Source organism: Acinonyx jubatus, chromosome D1 (assembly GCF_027475565.1).
Source record: "Acinonyx jubatus isolate Ajub_Pintada_27869175 chromosome D1, VMU_Ajub_asm_v1.0, whole genome shotgun sequence".
Classification (NCBI taxonomy): domain Eukaryota; kingdom Metazoa; phylum Chordata; class Mammalia; order Carnivora; family Felidae; genus Acinonyx; species Acinonyx jubatus.
The window spans coordinates 41,999,655-42,025,676 of NC_069390.1; the positions used below are offsets into that span (position 1 = coordinate 41,999,655).

The 26,022-nt window shown below is 33.9% G+C and overlaps 1 protein-coding gene across 37 annotated transcripts in view; it reads left to right on the forward strand.

Annotated features, from left to right (window-relative positions):
• SOX6 (SRY-box transcription factor 6) overlaps positions 1–26,022 on the forward strand; it is a 686,841-nt gene that overhangs the window by 174,173 nt on the left and 486,646 nt on the right. For all 37 annotated transcript variants that reach the window (XM_053203417.1, XM_053203416.1, XM_053203433.1 and 34 more), the window contains one exon: positions 16,284–16,355. The gene's annotated coding sequence lies outside the window, so the exon portion shown is untranslated. The remainder of the gene's footprint in view (positions 1–16,283; positions 16,356–26,022) is intronic.

Here is a 26,022-nt window from a genome sequence, read left to right on the forward strand (position 1 = left end):
CCTTAAGACAGATTCTTACAAGTAGAGCTGGGTCAAAGAGATGGATATTTTGAAGACTCTTAGCTAAATTTGTCAAATTTAATACACTGCTATTGTAGGAAGAATATGTTAACATAATCAAATAATACTTCATGCTATCATTATAACTTCTACAAACTTTATGGAAATATGGCATGCCAATTTCCTAAAACCTTTTTAGGAAGGCCCAATCATTTATTATAAGTAGATAAATATATAATACAGGTATGTCACATTTATATCTATGTATGTTATGGCTATAACATACCTACATACATATGTATGCATGTATAATATGTATATTCACACACACTGAATTTGTTTAACTGTAGTAGGTCTCATCATTTTCCCTGTACCGTAGATTTCAACCCAGCATTTTAGACTTAGCACTGTTATTCTTACTGACATTAGTTAGGATTATTTTTTTCAGCATCATTTTTTGAGGTTGTAACTTGGTTTAAAAAAAAGTTGGGTTTTCCTATGACCCAGCAGTAGCACTGCTAGGAATTTACCCAAGGGATACAGGAGTACTGATGCATAGGGGCCCTTGTACCTCAATGTTTATAGCAGCACTCTCAACAATAGCTAAATTATGGAAAGAGCCTAAATGTCCATCAACTGATGAATGGATAAAGAAGTTGTGGTTTATATACACAATGGAGTACTACGTGGCAATGAGAAAGAATGAAATATGGCCCTTTGTAGCAACGTGGATGGAACTGGAGAGTGTGATGCTAAGTGAAATAAGCCATACAGGGAAAAACAGATACCATATGTTTTCACTCTTATGTGGATCCTGAGAATCTTAACAGGAGGCCATGGGGGAGGGGAAGGAAAAAAAAAAGGTTAGAGTGGAGAAAGCCAAAGCATAAGAGACTCTTAAAAACTGAGAACAAACTGAGGGTTGATGGGGGGTGGGAGGGAGGGGAGGGTGGGTGATGGGTATTGAGGAGGGCACCTTTTGGGATGAGTACTGGATGTTTTATGGAAACCAATTTGACAATAAATTTCATATATTGAAAAAAAAAGTTGGGTTTGAATCTTAATTAAATCTTCATCTATTTAAAAATTATTCAAATTTATTTTTATTTTTAAAAAATTTAAAAAAGCTTTTATTTAAATTCCAGTTAATTAACATACAGTGAAATGTTAGTTTTAGTTGTATGATATAGTGATTCAACACTTCCATACAACCCCTGGTACTTATTACAAGTGCCCTCCTTAATCCCCATCACCTATTTAGCACATCCCCTTGCCCCTGGCCTCTCCTCTGGTAACCATAAGTTTGTTCTGTATCATTAAGTGTCTTCCCCCTCTCCTTTCTCATTTGTTTTACAGTTTCTTAAACTCTACACATAGGTGAAATGCTATGATATTTGTCTGTCTTTGACTGACTTATTTCGTTTAACATAATATTGTCTAGCTCCATCCATGTTGTTGCAAATGGCCAGATTTCATTCTTTTTAATGGCTGAGTGCTATTTGATTGTGTATGTGTATCTATCCATCTATTTCTATCTATCCCTTATCTTCTTTATCCATTCATCAGTTGATGGACACTTGAGCTGTTTCCATAATTTGGCTGTTGTAGATAATGCTGCTATAAACATCAGGGTGTATGTATCCCTTTAAATTAGCATTTTTGTATTCTTTGGGTAAATACCTACTAGAGCAATTGCTAAAGTCAACAGTACAAGAACAACAGGTGCTGGCAAAAATATGGAATAAAGGCAACCCTTGTGTACTGTTGGTGGGAATGCAAACTGGTGCAGCCACTCTGGAAAGTAGTATGGGGGTTCCTCAAAGAATTAAAAATAGAACTACCCTTTTAATTCTTTTTAAATAAAAAGCCTTTTTTCTTCTGATTCTACAAGAAATGAATGCCAATGCATGTAAAAAGTCCAGGGGAAAAAAAAAGAATAGAGAAAAAGAGAAAGTTTAATTTATAATAATTTTTTTAATGTTTATTTATTTTTGAGAGAGAGAGAGAGAGAGTGAGTGGGTGAGGGGTGAAGACAGAGGGAGACACAGAATCTGAAGTAGGCTCCAGGCTCTGACCTGTCAGCACAGAGCCTGACGCGGGGCTCAAACATATGCACCATGAGATCATGACCTGAGCTGAAGTCAGACACTTAACCTAGTGAGTCACCCAGTTACCCCTAATTTATAATCTTAACACTCATGGATAACCTTTTGCTGCATATCTTTTCTTTTTCTAATTATGCATATATATGTATACATTTATATGTAGACTTCAACACTCATAAATTACATTTTGCAGTGTATATATTTTTTGTGTTCATATGCATACATACCCATATAATAATTTATATGTTTTTATATTAATGGAAAAAATATATATGCTTCCTAAGCCTTCACTGTCCACTCCTTCCCCCCAGTAACAATAGGCTGCAGATATCTTCCTTGATGATAAATATGGATATATACCACAATTAAATGATTGCATTATACTCTATTTTGTGGTTGTACTCTACTTATTCTAATATTTATGAACCTTTTGTTGTTTCCAGCTACTTGCTAGCATAAACAATATTTCAGTGAACATTTTTGTACATATGTCCTTGTGCAATAATTTACTTAGGATAAAATAGAAATAGAGTTTTTTAATCAAAAGACATGTACATTAAAAATTTGGATGTATTAAAACGGGCAGTTTTTACTTTTTTCTTACACTTTTTCATATTGTTCAAGTTTTTTTCTAAAAGTGATACAGGGAATGCAGAATTGTCCAATTGCCCTCTAAATATTTTGTGGTATGTTACATTCTCATCCATGAATAGGAGTGCCCAATTCCTCATGCTCATAAACATTAAATATTAACAATATTTTAAATTTTTGCTAAAAATGTTATCTTTTATTGAGGTATGTTTTGTTGTATTATGTAGCATTTTAGAAATGTATTGTGATATTGAGTACATTTTTTAGCTTATTTGCTTTTTCCATTTTCTCATTTGTAAATATTCCAGTTATTTTTATGGCCTATTTTTCTATTTTTTTCTTATTGATTTTTGAGTTTTAAGACTCCCTTTTGTTATACCATACCAAAAATATACTTTTTTCAGTTTGTGGTTTGTGTTTTAACTTTGTTGGTGGTCTTCTTTTTAATATAGAAGTTAAAAAATTTTAATGTAGTCAATTTATTAATCTTTTCCCCATTTTATTTATTTTTGTTTTTTATTAAAAAAATTTTTTTTAACGTTTACTTATTATTGAGAGACAGAGCGTGAACAGGGGAAGGGCAGAGAGAGAGGGAGACACAGAATCGGAAGCAGTCTCCAGGCTGAGCTGTGTGCACAGAGCCTGACCCTCTGTCAGAGCTCAAATTCACAAACCGCAAGATCATGACCTGAGCCGAAGTCGGACGCTTAACCGACAGAGCCGCCCAGGCGCCCCAATCTTCTCCCTGTTTTAATGTGATGCTTAGGTATTTCTTATCTAAAAAAGTATAATCTTTATATTATGCAAGTCATTTAGATTTTTTAAAAGATTATTTATGTTTTTAGATTTTACATTTAAATAATTCATATGGAATTTATATTAGTATAAAGTGGTAGGGATTTAATGCAGTTTTTTCCCTAAATGTCTACCTCTCTTCATTGAATAGTTTATTATTTATTGAGTAGTTTATTATTTCTCCACTGACTTGAAGTATCTTATATAATAGAGTCTTCTATAAACTGCCATTTGTTTTTAGATTTTCAGAAAAATTTATCTGCCTATCATTCTGTGCCAGTAATGCATTATTTAATTATTGTACTTGTGTAATATTTACATTAATATTTTTAAACCTAAAATTTATTTAGATTATTTTATTCTTGGAAAGAGATTAAACTTCTATATTTAATTTTTGAAATCACCTCAAATATACATTGTTTATTTGATGTATAATATAGCATCCTTGGCCTTAGAATATTTCTTTTAGTTTTATAAGTTTTCATATTGTGTATGTGATATATATGATAAAAATTTTAATTTTTTAAGAAGAAGCATTTTGTCAAGTAAAATTGTTTTTAAAGTAAAAATGCTTTTAAAATTGTTTCTTTGTCAAGTAAAATTGTTCTGGGAAGCTACTCTGAGCTAGAAGATGCAAGGAGGCTTTGAATTACAGGCTGATGTGTGGACTTGGGGTAGGACCTGACCTAGAGAACTCTGGTGGTTGAAACACAGGAGTAGGGTCAGAGTACAGAAATGGTGGGATTTAGAAGCTCTTTTACCATAGGTTTTAAATGGGCTAGGTTCTGAAATGTTAAGGAATGTTATTTAAACGCAGTAAGGACAGGGCACTAGTTTTGAAACCAGAGATTGTGAATTTGAGTGCCAACCCTGCCAATTTACTACCTTTGTGAATATCTAATCCCATTGAGTTTCATTTTCTTTCATTTATAAAATGAGGATAGTAATCCCATCACAAAGTAAATAGGATTTAATGAGAAAATAAATAAATAAATAAATAAATAAATAAATATCAATGGTTGGCCTATAGAATTTTCTTTATAATGTTTGATCTTTTTTTTTTTTTAATTTAGGTCTAGGATTTGAGTATTGGAGAGCTCTGTGAATTTCTCCCATCTCCTCATATTAAAAAAGGCAGTGGTTTTTGTCCCATTGCTAGCATGAGAGCATTAATGTAGGGAAATGAGAATTATGTAGCGTGTAGCAGGGTATTTTCCCTATGGATAGCTACAGAAACACACACACACACACACACACACACGTGCGCACACACACACACACACACACACACACACACACACACACAGAGTTCCATCAGTCTCATCGTAGATCTCAGAAAAAGAAAGGGAAATTAGGAAAATTCCAGGACAAGAAGATACAGAAATTGGCAATTGATTGGAACTGGGGAAGATGGGGAAGTGCTGGCACTGGAGAAATGTATTTAAGAATCCAGTGATTTAACCCATTTTCGTTTTGCAAAGCATCTTTTATCAAATGAGTTAAGTGAGAGAGCAACGTATTGAAACTGATATATTATGAGAGAAGTGAATGCCAAGTATCCCATTCTACAGATGAAGTGACAGGTGATTATGTCCCTCACAGAATGAACACAAGCCCAGTGATAGGAAACTCTGACTTAAAATGAAAGCTCTGTCACTAATTTTTCATATGGTCCTACGTGAGTTATGTGTCTATTTCGTTGTCTGTAAACTTGGATGCATCTCATCCTGGTATCCCTGTTATTTTTCATATAGGAAGTGAGGTAATATCTGATAGATGCCAGGTGGACTGTACAGAGAAATCTTTAAGATGTTATGAAGAATCTGCAGTAAAAGGATAAGGATCTTTCCACATGATTCTCTTCATTTGTTTCTGTGTTTTTGAGAGTGAGCAAAAGACTTATTAAGTCTGAGAAAAGACTAAACTATAGTGTATGATTGAGCTCCCCTTGAGTATGCAGTGTGTAGTTATTGAGTGTGATGATGAGGTAGCATTGCCAAGGACACAGCTCTTAACGTCACAAATCCTTGAGACATTCTTCTTTAAAATATGGGTGTTTATATTAGCTACAGTTCATTGGTGTAAGTTGTGACTCGGGCATATTTCAAGGAAAAAGCAAAAAGAGAAATACATTTATAGAAGACATTTCCATTTAGCATGTTCATATCTAATCATTACTAAAACTTTGGAGGGTAAATAATTGTATCTCCATTTTCTTATGCATACTATTTATTTATTTATATATATTTTAAGGATTTTTAAAAAGACTTTATTTTTAAGTAATCTCTACATCCAAAGTGGAGCTTGAATTCACAACCCTGATATCAAGAGTCACATGCTATACTTGATTGAGCCAACCAGGCACCTCTCTTATTCATATTCTTTATTTCAGAAAACGAGATTATATAGTTTTATAATCTGTTTTCTTCACCTAACACATTTCACACAAAGCTAATTATTTGTCTGCTTTACTAGGCTATGAGCTTCTTGAAGTTACGAACTCTATTCATTTTTGGTTTTTTAGTGCTTAACATAGTGCATGGTGCAGAGCAAACATTTAGTAAGTGATGAATAACTGTGATTTATTCTAGGAATCAGGACTCTTAGATAATTGGCCTATAGTCACCAGATCTATTTTTCTCTTCTTTTAGCATCTCTCCCCTTTTCAATTTCTATCACGAACTGAGAAATGCTTATAAAGTGCTATATGCATGCTATGTAGCAAGTTCAGACCATGTTAACTCTGCATTCACATAAGTTGTTCTGGTCTGAATCCAGTTGATAATGCAGCTGTTATTTTTATAATCTTATTCTAAGTACATATTTGCACAACAGGCGGTGTCAACTCATCTAAGTAACTTGGTGTTATTTGCCTGATACTTTAAATGACACAGCTCCATTATTGAAGTCATTATTTGTGGTTAAGAGGGAGTGGTACTGAGAATGGAAACAAGAAGAGTGTCTTAAGATGAGTGTCAAAATGGACCCTTTTTAGATGTCTTCAAATTTATCTTGATTTAACTACCTAGAACAAGTGCAAAGAACAGTCCTTCCTCCTTTGTCTATCAGTTTACTCTATAGAAAATAGTGGGCTGATTTAAAAAAAATTATGGGCTTAGAAATTAGTACTTTTTGCAAGTTTTTATTAAGTGAATGCTTTTAAAATGTTCTGAGATTTTATTTTGTGAACAGAATGTGGGAGAGAAAACTCAGCAGGGATGGAATCCTTTCCTCTTTCTGGTTACGATAATGCACTGCAAATGTTGAGGCTATTCTAACTATATTTATCTTACAATGAATCCAAATTGTCAGTTGCTGGAGATCTGGAATTGTGCTTTATTATTCTGTATCCCTAGAGGTCCCAATTCATGGTATGCATCCTGTGGGCCCTCAGAAATGTTAATTAAATTGCTGGAGAATTGCTTGTGTCATTCTCAGATTAAAAAAACCACAACAACATCCTGCAATAATTTAGACTTAATTTTTAAGTTAAATTCCTGTGTTTAGTTTCTAATCCTCCTTTCATTTAAAAAACACTTTATTTTTTAAAAATAGGAATTCCAAAATCATTGAGAATCTTTTCTGTAAGATAAAATATTTTATGGAGTTACAAGATTTTGATTTATGCACAAAAGTTTTTGTGAGCTTACCCACATTTACACAGTTGCCCTTTAACCCAAAAGTTATTGAATTTTAGTGTGCATAGGAATTAACTGGGGGCTATGATCTAAGATAGATTCTTAGGCCATACTCTCAGAATTGCATAATCAACAGGTTTGGGTGGGACCCAACAGTCTTTTTTAAAAATTATTTTCTTTAAGTTCATTTATTCATTTTTGAAGAGAGAGAGAAGTGCACACATGCACATGTGCAGGGGAGGGGCAGAGAGAGCATGAGAATCCCAAGCAGGCTCCACGCTGTTAGCACGGAGCCACACAAAGGGCTCAATCCCACGAACCATGAGCTCATGACCTGAGCCAAAACCAAGAGTCAAACACTTAACCGACTGAGCCACCTGGAAGCTCATAAAAATTAATTTTAATAAGCATCCCAGCAGTTCTGATATAGGGAGTTTGAGGATTATGTTTTGATAATCACTTTTTTCTCCAGTCCTACTCACACAAGACTTTCTCTGAATTTTGTTACGAAATTGATACCATGTATGTCTGAAATCAGATAGGCTGCAAGAAAAATAGGTGTATTAAAAAACACAATGATAGGAGTTATTTCCAAGAAGTATATTTTACAAAGAATAGCATGGATGTGAAAGAAGACATGAAAGAGAACAAATTTATGGAGTGAAAAGTTACAAAACATATTCCAAATTTTTTTGGCCCATAGCTCATTTTTTCTTTGATTCTGGTCAAGTGACCTTGCTGCCTTATGTTGTGTTTATGAATTTTTTTATAGTCAAGACCTCAAAATATAACAGTTTTTGGGATTAAGTTACACAATGATATTGCAAATAGGTTTTGGAAGTTTGTGGTCTATATTTTGGTCTTGGTTCATAGCAATAAGCAATAAGCCTTTGTAAAGTGTAAGACGTGCTGTCTTCTTCTAAATAATCTCATTCATTTTTCATGTAGACACAATTTTTATACTGACTTTCTTGTTCACAGATAGATCATCTTGAATTGTTATTTCAGGAGAGCACTAAAATTTTGTCAGTTGTGAAAATGTGTCAATCTTATGATTGACTATTCTGGTGCACATGTTGGTAGAGGTGAACTGGTGGGCCTAAGAAATGCAACATTAATTTCTTCTCTTCTGATCCAGAAATACCTTAATTTCTCTTCTTCTGACCCAGAAATACCTTAACCTGACCATCTACAATGTGTTAAAGTAGGCTTAGGAAATGTTACATTAAAGTGTAAGTACGTACTTCCCAGTGGATGTGGATAAAATATAAAATTGTAAAATCTTAGAGTGGTAGGGACTTTGAGAGGAAACTGGCATAGTAGTTCTTAAGCACCATCTACCTCTAGACTGGCTTTGTTTTGGGAAGAAGAAAGAGCAACTGACTTGCAATCAGTATTTACCATATTACACTCAACTGCACTATATACCTCTTTGTTGGCTTGAAAATATTAAACTAGATAACTATCTAGTTTATCCTTAGCTTCAAAATGGAGTATCAGAATGATAAGCTGTTATCAAAATGTGGTCCATGGACACTTGGGAATCCCTGAGACCCTTTGAGAGGTCTGAAAAGTCTAAATTATTTTCATCATACTACCAAGGTGCTATTTGCCTGTTCACTATGTTGACGTTTACACTGAGGATGGAAAGCAATTTGGGGCAAAATTGCTGGTGCCTTAGCACAATCAAGGCACTGGCACCAAATTACATTACTAGTCATTGAATTTTTTTTTTTTAATCATCACTACTCACACATGAAAAATCTGGTTTTGCTTAAGAATGTTGTAGGTGAAGCAGGAAAAATGATAGATTTTATTAATTCTTGACCCTTGAGCATATTTTCTAATATTTTGTGATGAAATGGGAAGTATACGTTTCTTGAGGAAAATCATGTGTGTGATTGAGTTGCAAGCTGAACTAACTACTTTTTTTCATAGAACCTCATTTTTACTTGAAAGAATAACCAAAAGACACACAGTGGTTGTTTAGACATCTGCTTGGCAGACATAGTCTCAAAAATGAGCAAAGTGAATCAGCCAGCCATTTTAAGAAAAGCAACTGACACTGCTGTCAATAATAAAATTTGAACTTTCAAGAAAAAATAAATAATTGGAAAACTTGTATCGACCATCATGAACTTGATGGGGAGTCATCCCCAATACGTAGAAACTTTTCTGAAAAGATTGGTGGTGATATTAACAAATGCGATTTTTAAAAAACTGAATAATGAAATATGTCAATGTTTTGAAAATCTACACAACTCAGTGTACTGATATTTTCCCAAATGAACCAATGCATGATGCTACAAAATCATGCAAAGGTAAAAGATGCATTTAAAGATCAGTGGGTTTTAAAAGTAAGAGAATAGAAAAAGTTCATTGATATTCAGGCTTCAAATTTCATATTGCAGTTAACCTTTGAGAAACTATTACTTGTCAAATTTTGATATCAAAGAAGACTAGCTCCAGTTGTCTGGAAAGGCTATTGAAACACTCTGCCTCTTTCCAACTTAATATCTGTGTGAAGTTGGATACTTTCGCATGCTTCTACCAAATCAACATCTCACAATAGATTGAATGCAGTGGCACCTATGGTAATCTAGCTGTCTTTTATTAAAGAGATTTGCAAAAATGCAAAACAATGCCTGTCTTCTAATTTTTTTATTGTGGCAAATATATTTTAAAACTTATGCTTTTGTGTTACTATGCAATAGGCTCATCATTGAATGATTATTATTTATTTTAAATGAATAATCTTTTTTCTCAACTTTAGTTTCTAATTAATATTGATGAAAGTAACCATAGCCCTTTGGGATTTTCAATAATGTTTAGAAATGTAAAGGAGTCCTGGGGCGCCTGGGTGGCTCGGTTGAGCAACCGTCTTCGGCTCAGGTCAGGATCTTGCAGTTCGTGGGTTTGAGCCCCGCGTCGGGCTTCGTGCTGACAGCTCGGAGCCTGGAGCCTGTTTCGGATTCTGTGTCTCCCTTTCTCTGTCCCTTCCCCGCTCATGCTCTGTCTCTCTTGCCTCTCAAAAATGAATAAATGTTAAAAAAAAAAAAAAAAAAGAAATGTAAAGGAGTCCTAAGACCAAAGTGTTTGAGAACCATTGGACTAGATGGTCTCTAAAGTTTATTTCAACTAATAATATTTAGAACATGCAACCATTCTGAGGCGCCTGGGTGGCTCAGTTGGTTAAGCATCCGACTTCGGCTCGGGTCATGATCTCACAGTCTGTGAATTAGAGCCCCGCCTCGGTCGCTGTGCTGACAGCTCAGAGCCTGGAGCCTGCTTCAGATTCTGTGTCTCCCTCTCTCTCTGCCCCTCCCCTGCTCATGCTCTGTCTCTTTCTCAAAAATAAATAAAAACATTAAAAAAAAAAAACATGCAACCATTCTAATGTAGCATTACTCCTGTAAGAGATCTTAGACATTTTTCTCTGGATGCTTCTCAGTGTTCCTTCTGAGTAGCCCTCAGTACTGAAATCATATTGAAGATGTAGGTTGAGCAGCATAGAGTACATGAATAGGCTATTAGAAGTAGGCTTTAATAATAACTACCTTTGGAGATTTTTAAAAATGTTTATTTATTTATTTTGAAAGAGAGAGGGAGCTCAGTGATTAATTTTATGACTATTATTCTAAATTCTTGTTCTGTTATATTGCTTAAATTGTTTTTGATCAATTCATTAGCTATCGCTACTTCCTGGAGTTTCTTTTGAGGAGAATTCTTCTGTTATGCTAAGTGAAATAAGTAATACAGAGAAAGACAGATACCATATGTTTTCACTCTTATGTGGATCCTGAGAAACTTAACAGAAGGCTATGGGGGAGGGGAAGGAAAAAAAAAGTTAGAGAGGGAGGGAGCCAAACCATAAGAGACTCTTAAAAACTGGGAACAATCTGAGGGTTGATGGCGATGGGAGGGAGGGTAGGGTAGGTGATGGGTATTGAGGAGGGCACCTGTTGGGATGAGCACTGGGTGTTGTATGGAAACCATATTGACAATAAATTTCATTTAAAAAAAAAAAAGAAAAAAAAAGAGAGAGGGAAAGTGCAAGTGGGTGAAGGGGCAAAGAGGGAGGAGAGAAAAAATCCCAAGCAGGCCCTGCACTGTCAGCAAAGAGCGCCACTCAGGGCTTGATCCCATGAACCACAAGATCATGTCCTGAGCTGAGATCAAGAGCCAGACACTTAACAGACTGAGCCATCCAGCAGCTTCACCTTTGGAGATCTTTAAGGGAAAATTCCTATTTCTTTGAGGAAGTAGGTTCTTGTTTCAGGAAAGCAGAGTGTTGAACTAGGTAGCATCTGAAATTGTCTTTCTTGACATTTCAGAAACACTCTTACTTTTGTCTTAGAAGATGGAAATGTCAGTAACTAAACCGTCATTTTCCATTCACTATTGCGATGTTCTTGTTAGCATGTGTGCTAAAAAAAGTTGGGCATTAGCAAAAAAAAATTGGGCATTAACTTGGTATCATTTCCTTTGAAAAATGAATTTCACATTTCACTTTTATAGTTAATTCAAATTCTACACAATTTAGTATAATTATTAAGAAGGAAAGCTAAGAATTATGGAGTTCAAGACACACCGTTTTTGCCTACTGATGCCATCTATAAAGAACAGAAGTGATGACAATAGTAAAAAAGGTTTTATTTTTTAAAAATTGATGCAGGTTGGGGGAAAGTTTCAGTTGTAATGCAAAATGAAATCTCTACAAAAATGTATTTGATTGAATTTGCATACAGGATATTTTTTAATGCCTCCCTAATTCTTATTTTGATGTATAAAAGACAAGACACTGATATCTTTTCAAGTCAGTTGAAAAAATAAATGCTTTAAAGGGAGTTGTTTTAACTCAGAAGTCAATGATTCAATAAATTAAACAAATTTTAATCCTTGACCTGAGTTTGAAACATGTGATACTATAATTTAATGTAAAGGTGAACAAAATTTTGTTACAAGTGTTTTTGGAAGCACTTCAGTACTTAAAAAATACCTTAGAATCATTGACTCTCAGGGTCAGAAGGTCATTTAATCCAACCACTCATTTGATACTTGAACCTTCTTGCTAAATCAAATAATAATAATAATAATAATAATAATAATAATAATAATGGATGGGGATAAAAAAAGAAATAGGTGTGGCTTAGAGACAGCTTTAAGCAAGATTAAAAAAAATCTAGTTTGAAAGCTTTTAAACTTTTAAAGTATAATTATACAGGGAGGTGGCAGTGTTTTTATTTGCTGTTTACTTTTGATCTCTTACCTATTTTTGGTAGAGTGGGACATGCTTTTGTGAAAATGTTTATGGTTTCTTCACTTGATGTCAAGAAAATTGTTTGAAGTTGCCTTGTAATTCAGTGGTTTTTCTTTTTGTAACCTAATTAGTATTTGGCTTCGGTTGCCAAATTAAAAGCAAGTTAGTCTGGATTTGGGTGACTGCTTTTGAATGGATAAGTAATATACTGAATTTTAGAAATAGCTTTATTGTTTGGGGACAAATTAGACATGTTAAGCATTAAAAAAATCTAAATACTCCAGCTTACACGGAAGTTAAAATAAGCTTATACACTCAATGCTAATATTTTTGTTAAACTGTGCTTTACTTTCTGACAATTGTGTGCATACGTGTGTGTGCGTGTACCCATATTTACTTTTCTATAAATTGATTGGTTATTATATGTGTATTTTTAAGTTCAACAATACATTTTGCCATCATTTTTATGTCAATAAATATACATTTATATCATAATTTTTAATGAGTATAGAGTAGTGTTATATGTACATATCATAATTTGCTTATCCAGTTAGTGGGTTATTTCCAATTTGGGGTTGTTATAAAAATTCTGTAATGAACATAAGTATTACATATATATTTCTTTTAACATTTTTGTGATTAATTCTTTAGGATAATTTTTAGAAGTAGTGTTGCAAATTCAAAGGATATCAACATTAAAAAATTTAACACTTACTCTCAAATTACTATTCAGAAAAGTTGTATCCAGTTTATAATCTAATCAATGGTATATGAAAGTATTTTTTCCCCACACAGTCACCAATACTAGTTTTTGACCAGTTTATAAATTATTTTGCCAATATTTTAGGTGAAAACATTTTATTTATATTTCTTTGATTATTAGGCAGATTATAGATATTTTTGTGTTATTGAACATTTGTATTTCTTCATTTATACACTTACTTTTTATATTCTTTTGTTTTTTTATTGAAGTGCTTGTAACAATTCACTTTTTATTTAATAAATTAAGGATGTCCAAAAGATTGACAACCAGAGAATATGAACAATGTCACCATCATGGCCAGATATAATAGTCTGTGGCCCAGGTTGGATTATTGATTCTTTGAAGGATCCTTGAGGGGAAAGGCCATCACCTTTAAAAAAAAAAGTTATTGGGGCGCCTGGGTGGCTCAGTCAGTTGATCATCTGACTGTTGGTTTTGGCTCAGGTTATGATCCCAGGGTCATGGGATGGAGCCCTGCATTGTACTCCATGCAGGGCATGGGGCCTTCTTAAGATTCTTTCTGTCTCTCATTCTGCTCCCCTCTCCCACTCACTCTCTTTCCAAATATAATAAAAAAAATGCTGTATTTATTAATTGAGCTATAATTTACATATAACATATTAGTTTTAGGTTTACAACATAATGATTTTACTTATTTTAAAAAATTTTTGTGTTCATACTGTCTGGTACAATCTCTCACCCATGGTCATTATTTGCTGAGTGAATGAATGAACAGACGGAGGAATGGGACAATCCATGGTGATTGGTGTTCTGAGGATTCATTTTCCTAAACAGATTGTGATTTTCCAGAAAAGATGGTGATTTGCTCTGACCTCAAGACCAAAGTAGCCACTTTTATTTTGGAAATGACCTAAACTTTTCTAGTTCTTAAAGAAGTAGCTTACTTTAAATTGTTTTTTGTGAGTTAATTCTTAACTCTTTGCCCTTCATAAAATGTTACCTGTTTATTCCTAAATTGTTTGCTGTGAGAAGTATGCATTTAAGTCCTCTTTTTTATAACAATTAACTATGTGACTTTAGAAGCTCATGCTTTTTAAATTGTTTGCTCCAAAATCCACCAATAGTGTAAATCAGTTGATAATGTGAGTCAGAGTTGCTTTTAACATATGTAGTAAGATTGCATTGATATGACAATTGAGATTTATTGACTTCACATTGATGTATATTAGAATATTATTTGCCCTAAATGTCTGGAATCTGATTTGTTCCAATTTTAAATATTTCCAGAGTTAGAGATCTTAACTCCCAAAGAGTCCAATGATTGAGAAAATGAGATACTTGTTAGCTGCAATATTTTTTTGGATGCATTTTATTTTATCCCCCATTATTTAAATGCAAGTGAAAGAGATGGGTTATATTGTGTATCTTGTGTAATTCTAACTCATACTTTTAAAGGAATGGTTGCCAGAAAGACAAGGTGTGATTATTTTTATAATATACAAGTATTGGATTCTTCCAGATTTTATGCTTTTGGGTATACAGCATTTTGCTATAGATTTATTTTGTGGATAACTTCAAATTATAATTTACGACTCAGGGCAGGATAAAATGTAAGAATAGCTTATATCAGAACAAGTATTCTTTGCTGGCTTTGAATTGTACACAGAATGTGTCCACATGGTGTTATATAGTATACCAGATAAAATTGCTCTCCTGGATCTGAAAACATTAGAAAGCTGTGAGGAAGAAATGGGTGTTACACCAAAAGTAAATTCAGAGCTACCTTCCCTGGCCAGACTCTCCTGTATTTCTTACACCCGTGGAAGTAGGCATCATAGAATTGTTGGAAACCTGTGAAACTGGAGTGAAGAAGGCCTGAGGAACCATTCTTTACACAGAGAAGGAGGTCTAGAGAAGAAACCTAATAGTGTATTAGCCATCAATACTTAAACCTGTCCAAATGCCCAGGACTTTTATTATTTATCAATCCTGACTGGAAAATAGAATAATTTATCTGGGTCACTTAGGTAAAAACATATTATAGGAACAGGAGTCAGGGCTGAGTTAGATATTTATTTCATATCTCATATTCAGATGCCTAATTCATTTTAACCATTTGTGCTATAAATATAACGTTGAAAATGATGTTTCCTACAAAAGATGTTGATCGAGATTCATTTTTTTTCCAGAATGGATCTATTTAAATCTAGTTAGCTAACTAACTGGTTAGTTAACTAACCTATATGTTTACTAGCTATGTTTAAAAAGTGTGTATTGAATCAAACCAATCTCTAAGTGTAGGAAAGTTTCTGACCTAAATTAGGAACTCAAGTTCCATTATTATTTTAAGTTGAACACTACTCATAGCCATCCTCGCATTTTGGAAAGAATATGGCCCTTGCAACAAAGTTTCTTTGTTTTCATGGAACTAAAAATGTGCTGTATTTAGACCAAACAATAAAAATAAACTACCAAACTACCTTCTAATGCATGGGGGTTCTGGAGAGAGGAAACCATAGATATTTAGAGGCATAAAGTGACTCATTGTGCTAGTTAAAACTTTTTACAAGGCTAGCTCTGTGTGTTTGAGTTGCATCTGTTACTTCTTCAGACAGAACTAAAGTGTGTGCAAGCAAAAGAATTTTGGATTGAATTTTGCCTTATGCAGAATGCATTGCATATAGCCTAAATGTCTAAATGGGTTCCATACCTTAGGCAGAACAAGAAATGCATCTTTTCATTTTTATTCTACCTATAAGATATTCCTGTTGGACACATCCAAGTTATTTTCTGTGAAGTGCATTAATTTTAACTTGTAGACATAAATTAAACATGTTTTTCAAATGTAACTACTTGTAAGCTTCTATTCCCTTAAAAATTGTTTTTCTCCCTTTTGTTTTTATTTACTGATACTTTAAACACCTACTTTACTACTGCCTTTTTTTTTTAAAGCCGTAATGGATAGAGATGTTGTATTCCTAGAGATAGAACAATGAAATAATTATTTATTTTGATATTATCATCTTGAAAAAAGTTGTTAGAATAGATGGGGACAACTGCCTGAGTTAAAAATAGTATAAATTTTAGACAGAATGTATATACTCCTTTAATAAAACATTTAATGCAGTTTACTTATATTATTAAATTTCATTTTCTGTCTAAACTTTCAGGTCACTTTCATGAATTCAAAGGCAATTTACCAGTGATTTCTGGGTGCTGGGGCTGATTTTTTGTCCGTATTTGTAAGTATTGGTTTATTTATTACTTTTCTCATTGTATAATGAAAAAGTTAACAGTTTGTAAACAAGATCTTAATTTCTTTTGTGTGTGAATTTTTATTATTTTCTCTGTTACTTTAAGTGTTATTAATTTTTTGTAAAAGTTTTCTTAAGAGGACTCTGGAAAAAATACCAGCTGGTGAAAAAAGCCTCAGTTTGTGATTTCCAGTAAAATAACACAATGGTTGGGCCCGTTATAGTAAGCTGAAAGAATAAATATCTTACTTTTTGAAGATGGGGCTCAATTATAGGAATGAATTACCTTAAAGGAGCTAGTCTATATACATATGAATAATTTACCCTGATAACTTCCCTCAGTCTTCTGGTTGTATGGACTTGAAAAGTATTATGAGCCTATGCACATGGAAAAGATGTGAGATGATACAGAATTCAAAGAGCTGTCAGTACATGAGGAGATTATGTACTAAGGAACCAAAGGCTTATTTAGTAAATGTATAATGTGTATCCAAAATGGGGGCGTTCCTGCCTTCTTCACCATCCCTAAAACATGAGTAAATTTTAAGTGGTATTTGGGAATACAAAGATATCTTTTTCTCAGGAAAGAAGATAAATTTCAAGAAAAAAAATGGAATGAACTTGAATGAATCAATTAAAGTACTTTAAATTTATATATATTTATTAGTATAGAAGTAATTTAGAGTATGAGGCAGGTATTAAAAAAGTCTGTGTGCATATAAGACCATACTTAAGTAACTTGAGTTTAAAATATATTTATATGTGTTTATTGTTGGTAAGGAGCTCTTATACATTTGATAACAATAAAGACATAGGAAACTTGTTCTCTTTTAGTGTACTCCTACAAAGAGGTTTTAAAGAATATGCTTCTAGGAAAAGTATTTAAAAAAATAAATTATAAATTGGAGTTTAAGTAATTCAGTATTTAAGCAGAGCATAGGGAAAGTTTATTTAAAACCAACTTTATCTTTCTTTTAGTAGTAGCACTGATTGGGACAAGCATTATGAATCAGCTTTAAAAAATAGATGTGAATGTTGAATATAGTTTAATACATTTTTATATATTTTTAATGCTTTCTGAATGAATAGATTATTTTTGTGGAACTATCAATTCACATTTTATTATTTGAAGACAATTCTTATGTAAAACATAAAATATTAAACGGCATGGCTCATTTGGATTAAATATAAGCTTTTAATTTGTGCAAGGTATCATAGTGAGGATTAGGAGGCGAAAAAGATGGAGAAAGAAATGTAAAGTACCTTTGAAGTGCTCTCATGAAAAAGGATAATTCTGAGGAGTTGAGTTTATCCTATTAGAAATCTGAGTGAAAGGAAACAATTTTGAGTTGTTCAAATCTTATCTTAGTTGCTTTGTCCTTTCTTTTAACTCCTTTCTCTCTTCTTTTGTATCATTCAGTCATTTTCTTTTTTTAAAATGTTTATTCGTTTTTGAGAGAGAGAGAGAGAGAGAGAGAGAGAGAGAGAGAGAGAGAGAATAGGGGAGGGACAGAGAGAGAGGGGGACAGAGGATCCGAAGCTGGCTCTGCATTAAGTGTAGTGAACCTGATATGGGGCTTGAACTCATGAACCTTGAGATCCTGACCTGAGCTGAAGTCCAGTGGTCAACCAGCTGAACCACCCATGTTCCCCTAAATCATTTCTTTCAGTAAGTTTTTAGGATGACTACATTTTTAAAATGACAAATAGGAGATAAATACTGGCATTTCAACCAAGATGGCATTCATTAAAATATTAAAATTAAAATATTTACATTTCTCATTACCCAAAGTCTCTCTTTTCTTATTTCTTTACTCCTCTTCTGTGTCCCCCCTCCACCAGATGTACTTAGGCTAGCTTTGAATGGAGGTGATCCAATTAGCTGAGATTTTTCTAGTGATCTAACAAAGAGAGAGACTAAAAATAGAAGGGATACTGTGGCTGTAGTTTTCATATGGTTATTTCTGGAGTTCAACTTAAAAAATCTTTTAGCCAGTTTTTATCTGATCTCTTAGGCAGAAGCCATGCTAATCATACAGGCCCAAAGTAATTGTTTTTCAACCCTGAGAACTTCCATATGTTAGTTTAGGGCATGGACTTTGTTGTTCCTTTGTTCAGTGGTCTTAAGCTTTGTTAAGGCCATCTCCTAAACTGGAACTTTCTTATTAAAGGAATGTAGCAGGATACTGCTGAGATAAGTCAGATAAAATTAACATGGCATCCAGAATGCTTAAGTTCCCATTCCTTTCAATTACTGCAGAAATTGTCCACCACTTACACTGAATGATGAGGCAGCTAAAACAATAGAAATATTTATCTAGTTTGGTTTAAGAACACGCAAATGGGATATGTGACAATGGCTTCTTTTAGGAACTTTAATTTCCATACTGGAACTGCTTATTTGCTACATGATCTAAGGAAGAAAGTTATACCCATGGCCATGGGAAGGTTTCTTAGTAAGGCATGTAGAAGCCAGGCTGTGAGATAAGGAAGGTGGGATATTGTTTTGCACATCCATAATGAATGGGCCACACCAAGGGTGTGTGAGAACCAACTGGAATCTTACCTACTCACATCAACCACCTACATCAGAAGAGGAAAACACTGTGAAGGAAAATGGTTATCTTCTCAGAAGCTGAAAGACTCCTACACTATTTTTTTCCTCTTTAAAAAATAAAACTACCCTTGTCTTTTTCAAACGTAGGCATTGTATAAGAACACTTTGTTTTGCATGTGCATATCTCACATTTAATTCTTTATCTCTAATTTAAAAATAATTGTGTAATTCTGACCATTCAGTTTTACCAGGACAATAAATGATTGGTTTAAAACAACAACAACAACAGAGATAGGCCATTAAATACCCTGCTTTTTCAGGTTACTCAGGCCTTCTAAGTTATTTGATAGTGAATTTACATTTATAAAATTCTGTCTTTGTTCATGGTCTCGAATAGCAAACTTTTCCCTGAAAAGATACAAAAGTATTTTATTGTCTGGCATAAGAAGTGATTATTGCTCAGCCCTATGCTTGAAGCAATAATAATAACAATATCTTATTTTGGTATAACACTTGCTTTTACAGACATTAAAGTGGCCGAGTTTTGTAAAAACTGTTAGGTAAGTAGGAATTATCCTTATTTTTGCAAAGTAGCAGGACTCAAGTATAGGGCCTCATGGTGTAATTAATTCAGTGCCCTTTCCACAAAACCAAACTGTCCTGTCACAGACAGAATTTTAGTTCTCTTTCTTTTGTTGTTTTTGATCACTATCTCAATCTCCATTTGGTGGTCATACAAATATTTTCAAAAAGTTGAGGGAGAGTAAGTCAGGGAGGAGATTGTAGAACACTTTTTACCAATTCATTGCCTCATGTCCCTGGATCATTTTCTCCTCCTTGACATTTTCCTATCCCCCTATTTCAAAACTGCCACATACCGTGCTTTAGCTGAAAGTTTTGGAATTGTGTTGATTTTCAGGAAACAAACAAAAAATCATGAATTCATGTCTTTGTGGTATTTAAAATGGAAAGAAATCTGTTTCAAACTGAGCATAGCCCAGACCAAAGCTCCCTCAAGTGAGAATGCCTGTGATTTTCAGGACAAGCAGGTCTAAGTGCATTATCTTTAAAAAATATTATTCCAGGCTAATCTTGACATAAAGCAGGTAAATAAAAAAGATGAGCTGTGAAAATCCACAAATAGGGCTTGAATGCCATTTTCCATGACAACGGGAGCTGCCCCCTGAACGCATTAATGCTGGGAACGTAAGGAATTTACAATTGTGCCTTCTCAGTTTTACAGTTGTGTGCTCATGTTAATTAGAGATATACTGACATTTGAAGTATCTACATTAATACACACAGCTACTGTACATTTGTGAACTGTGGCCAGAAATCTACTTTAATTGAAAGCAGTTTGCTAATCTGAATGTGTATATCCATTACATTTTAAGCTTTTAAGTTTTATATACTAGTGCCCTTCGATACTTTTTCTTTCTGCTCTCTTCACTTTCTGTTTCTAATTTATTTTTACCTGAAAGGACAGCCTGGCCTATTTTAATCTCCTAGTGGTGTTTTGGAGCAATATTGATGGAATTTTGAGAAAAAGTGTCTTTAATAGTGTCCTTTATTTGTTGTAGTTTGAATATCTTTTCCCTCTCTGACTTTCTAAATTGTGGGTTTTTCTTGCAAACCTTTAAAATGGCCTGCCACCTAAATAAGGTAGGATTTAGGTTTATGGAATTTGCTTCACTGGCTATATTTAAGCACTAAAAAGCTACTCTTCACAGTCACGCTCTGGTTTTAGCCAGAAAAGCCCAGTATTAGAGACCTTGGTGGGATGAACAGTGAAGAGGCATTCTATTTTTTTCTAATATAGCTGGGTTTCATCTTTCCCTCTTGATGTCAAGCCATGTATCTTAATTTTTGGTTTGCAAATATGTTCACAATAGCTTGATGACTTGAGGTCATTGTTAGCCCTAGAGTTTTTGCTTTGTCTCTGTCACACAAAGAAAAGACCTTATATCTATTTTTTGCAAGCTTGTATTTCTTAAGAAGTAAGAAATATTTGCCTGTCAGGATTTTTAACCTAATTGTTTTGTACTTGTTATTTAATGAAACTCCCACACTTACTTTTTGGACCAATCCCTGAATATTACACAAGACCAGTTAGAAAGAAGCTTCCTTTTAGCAGAACCAGAACAAGCCGCTCTAAAAAGTTTGTAATACTCTGGACTTGTTTCATTAAACCATTTTACTGGCACCATTAAACTGCTGAGACCTGGGCCCATTAAAACTTACTCAGTATTATTGTTAGGATGATGGCCTATTTTACCCTTTATTACTTTTTTTCCACTGTGCTAAGTTCCTCTGTTCTTTATTCTTTCATGTTGCTTACTACATATTGTGCCATCACAGCACATTTGGTAATTCCAAGTTAATTGCTCAATTATCAGTGATAGTCATGAAGCACTTGAAACATGCACAGTGGAAGATTTAAAAAATTTCAAAATAAGTTGGTGTGTCATAATCTCAAATGTGAAACATGCCAATATCTGCAGGCATAAAAATACACTGCATGAGCTAGGCATTTCAGGGAAGGCAAAAATCTACTCTTAAAATCAGTGCTCTTGTCTGGCAGTGAAGTGTTTCATCTTTGCTAATTTCAAACAACATATCTAAATTTGATCTTGGTTTACTTTTCAACTCTAAAAATTTGGTCATGGTTATAAAAGAAAAGGGAAGTAAAACTGTATTGATTCAGTTTAAATGTTTTACCGGAACCTTACAATCATGATATTCACTGTTAAGTGGAATTTGATGCGAGGTAGATCCATGTTGGATATCAATCAAAGAAGCTGACTTACTAAGGATGTAGAGTGATCTCTTTCTAATGTTTCTTCATTCATAAGGCAGTCCTCTAATCAGAGGACAGCATTATTACAGTGAAGGTAGTATGTTGATGCTGAATTTAGACTGAAACAACAACAACAACAACAACAACAACAACAACAACGGAACAATGACACTTTGAGGACTTATTTAGAATATCATGCAGTAATATTCTCATATGACTTCAAGATAACTACACATTATGGCAAAATAATTATTGTAACTCTTTTGGCAACTAGGCAACTATCATTAAATTTTGCATTAGTATTCAGTTTAGGGTTTTCTCTAAACTAATATAGTGCCAACAGCTCTTTTTTAGATGCTATTATGGTTCTTTCACATTTTTATAGTACTGTAGTAAAGCTGAATTTACTGGCTACATTTGAAGGTGGAGTAGAGCAGCACAAGAGTCAACATTAAAGTGATTCAGTGCCCGTTGGAGAAAAATTCTTCTTAACTTGAGATTGGAAACAATGTGGGTCTTGAGGGCAGTTTGCTAAGAGCAGCTAATAAATTTGAATATTTCCCTAAGAAGCTGTTCCCTGAACTTGCTATTAACCAAGAAGATAGGTTTAATCATCTTTCAGCATTCTTACATAACTTTCATTAATATTTAAAGGAATTAAATGTATGTAGAGAAGGGGAAATAAAGCCGTAACCTGAATTGAGTGGTGGTCTCAAATATAAGGAGGTGAGGGAGTGTCAATAAATGCAGTAATTATGCACAGCTAACCATTATTTTATCATTAAATGACTTATAATTATAACATATATAATGTAGATCATATATAATATATGTATTATAATGTCTATACTTCATATTAAAACAATTTTTTTTTGAGAGAGAGAGAGAGTGTGAGCATGAATGTGAGGGGAGGGGCAGAGAGAGCAGGAGAAAGAGAATCTTTAGAAAATCTTAAGCAGATTCTATGCCCAGCTTGGAGCCCAATGCGGAGCTCGATCTCACGACTGTGAGATCTTGACCTGAGCCAAAACTGAGTTGAACACTTAACCAACTGAATCTGCCCTATAATGTCTATACTTCAGTTAACAGTGAAGTCATTGATTTACTCAAGCATTTAGATAGCAACAGTTTAGTAGCTATTTAGTTTATAAAGATTGAATAATCGACAAAATCTAGTATGTTTTGTTGTATGCTTATCTCTACACCTCACTTGCAGCATGTAGTTTCATCTGAAGTACATATTTCATGTTATTTTGGAGTATGGATACAAATGCTTGTCATTTCACCAAGTTTTTGACCACTGTAAACATCAAAATGTGAGTTAAAAGTTCTAGTAAAGATAAATTTCTCTCTTCCTTCCTTCCTTCCTCTCTATTTCCCTTTCTCCCTCCTTCCCCCACCTCTCTCTTTCTCTCTCTCTCTCCCTGATACATATATATGTGTATCACCTACATATAGCTTACTAGAGTTTTTCAAAGATGTAAGGCAATTATAGTGTAAAAAGATTAATTTCCAAAGAATCATCTTCCATAGGTGACTGGCAAAAGAGACTGATCCTTAATGTTTAATCAGTCAAATAAGTTTGTCCACATGATGTAATGCTTATTATTATTATTTGTGTAACACTAAGGGCTTGGCACAGTGCTTACAAAAGAAGAAAAGATAGTCTCTAACCTAAGGGCTTAAAACTTGATATGTTACTAAAGAGTTTATGTGGGTGGAGTTTTCTTTGGATACAAACTGTATTGGAGATAGCTCTTTTTCTTTTCAGCTTACACAGTTTCATATAAACTTAAGTGAATGAATTCATTAATAAAATCAGATTTTCTATTTTTGTTTCACCTTTGGGCTCTTTTATACCTTTGGAACACATAAGCACAACAAAAAAAGATATGTTTGATGGCTAATTATGATTTTTCCCTTTTTGACCCAGGCATAATAGATAATTAAGCAATAGCATTAATGAAATCTAATTCTGCACCCCTATAGCTGCCTACATTATTAGGTGGAATTTAAATTCTTTTTTTTTTTCTTTAAAGCTATGGCAGGCTGGGAAGAAGCCAGTGGCTTGATTTTAATTATTGCCACCAGTGTTCTGAGTTTCACTGAACAAAGTGCAGAAGAAAAACAGATATTTATATTATATATGGATATTATATACAGATATTATTCCTTCTGTGAATATTATTTTTCTTCCATGACTATATACATATAGCATCACTAACTAGAATGGGTTGTTTTTAAGGTGAGATTGGTCACACATAATTTGATATCTCATATAGCAGTGAGTATACACATAATGAATAGTTGACAGGTTTAAGGGATGGAAACATTCTGGGCTTTCTGGTAGTGGCCATTTGTAGAAGGCACTGTTGATTTTGTGACTAGTTACAGAGGGTTTTTCCCTGGACTTGCAGTCATGGAACAGATAGGAATTGAAAGGTAATGTCTGGGGGAAGACTGAGAAAGTAAGACATGAAAAATATGGGTGTAAACAAGAGAGCTGAGTGTAAGAAAACTTTGAATGCCTGGAAATTTTTGAGAAGATATGATTGAATAAATAGAAGAAATATCTGTCCTTCCAATTTCACTGCAGTAATTGAACAGAGGAGACAGAAGGGAGAGAAGTTAGTGAAACAAGATTATTGAAATAGGAGACTTTTGTAAAATCACAAAATGGATTTGAGGATTGTTATTTAAGATGTGGAAATAATTATTTGGATGACAGTAGTAACTTAAAAAGAGCTCTATAGTTTTTTCCCCCTAATTTGTTCAATTTTATTGATTTCAATTTAGTGCATTTTAAGAACAACTGTAGGACTTTTAGGAAATGGGTAGCCCCTGGTAGAAAAACCAATGAGAATAATTTTGCTTTATTTGGGGAAAGATTAACATAGATATATATGAAAATACTCATTTAGGTATTGCTCTAATATTTTATATGGGAGATCTTTAGAAATGTCTTGTAACTATCACCAAGAAGCATCCTTGTATCATCTAGAACAAAGAATCTTGTGAATTAGGTTTCAAATATGTTATATGATGTTTTTAGTTTTAGAGGTTGGGAAGTTCTTTGGAATAACATTTCTGTAAAATGACTTTTAGTGTAATGAATCTTCCTTTCCTTTCTCCTTCTGCTTTTCCTCCCTTTTTCCCTCCCTTCCTTCCTATCCTCCTTCTCCCCTTGAGTCATTTCTTTCCTTCATTTAGAGATAGTTTGTTTTCAGTTAGCCTGTATGCTGCTTGCAAAGTTGTAAGATAATAACATGTGTCCATTAAATTGTAGGCAGGCTCACGTTTTTAAGGACTGAAGGGTCCCTATTTGGTTTCTTTTTTTTTAATTTATTTTATTTTATTGTTTAAAGTTTTTATTTATTTATTTTGACAGAGTGAGAGAGAGCAAGCAGGGAAGGGGCAGAGAGAGAGAGAGAGAGGGAGAGAGATAATCCTAAGCAGGTTCTGCACTGTCAGCGTGGAGCCCAATGCAGGGCTTGAACCCACAAACCATAAGATCATGACCTGAGTCAAAATCAAGAGTCAGATGCTTAACCATCTGAGCCACCCAGGGGCCCCTATTTTAATTTAATTTAATTTAATTTAATTTAATTTAATTTAATTTAATTTAACTTTATTTTATTTTATCTTTTGGGCGGGAGGGGCAGAGAGAGAGGGAAAGAGAGAATCTTAAGCAGTTTCAACACCCTGCATGGAGCCCCACACGGGCCTGAATCTCACAATGGTGAGATCATGACTTGAGCTGAAATCAAGAGTTGGATGCTTAACTGACTGAACCACACAGGTGCCCTCCTATTGGGTTTCTTATATGAACTAAGGGTACTCTTGCTCTTTTTGTGTAATCAAAGAAACTGAAGAACTGTTGGGATTAGTTTTACTGTTATGAGGTGATGAAGTTAGGATAATGGGAAAGAAGTGGTCATCTTTATTGACCTAACAGTTTGCTAAACCTGAATTAGGATTTGTCAAATTTGAGGGCTTGTTGAATGTTTGCTCTCTATGAACAAGATTAGTCATGGTCAAAAAGGATAATTTTTAAGTTTTCAGAAAGCCTTTCTATAGTCTATGGACTGTTTGGCCATATACTTACAACCTTGAAGGCAGTCCTTAGTTGTGTTTTTCTGGCAAGTCTTCCATACAGAGTGAATTCGTCACAGTTTTTGATGTTGGTTGTTTCTTGAGAATTAGTTTGACCAGGGGTTAAATATCCCATGCAACCAACAGGGTAAAATTTATGAACGATCTTAAGAATACTAAGCAGGAAATGAAACCGAGATATGCCAGAA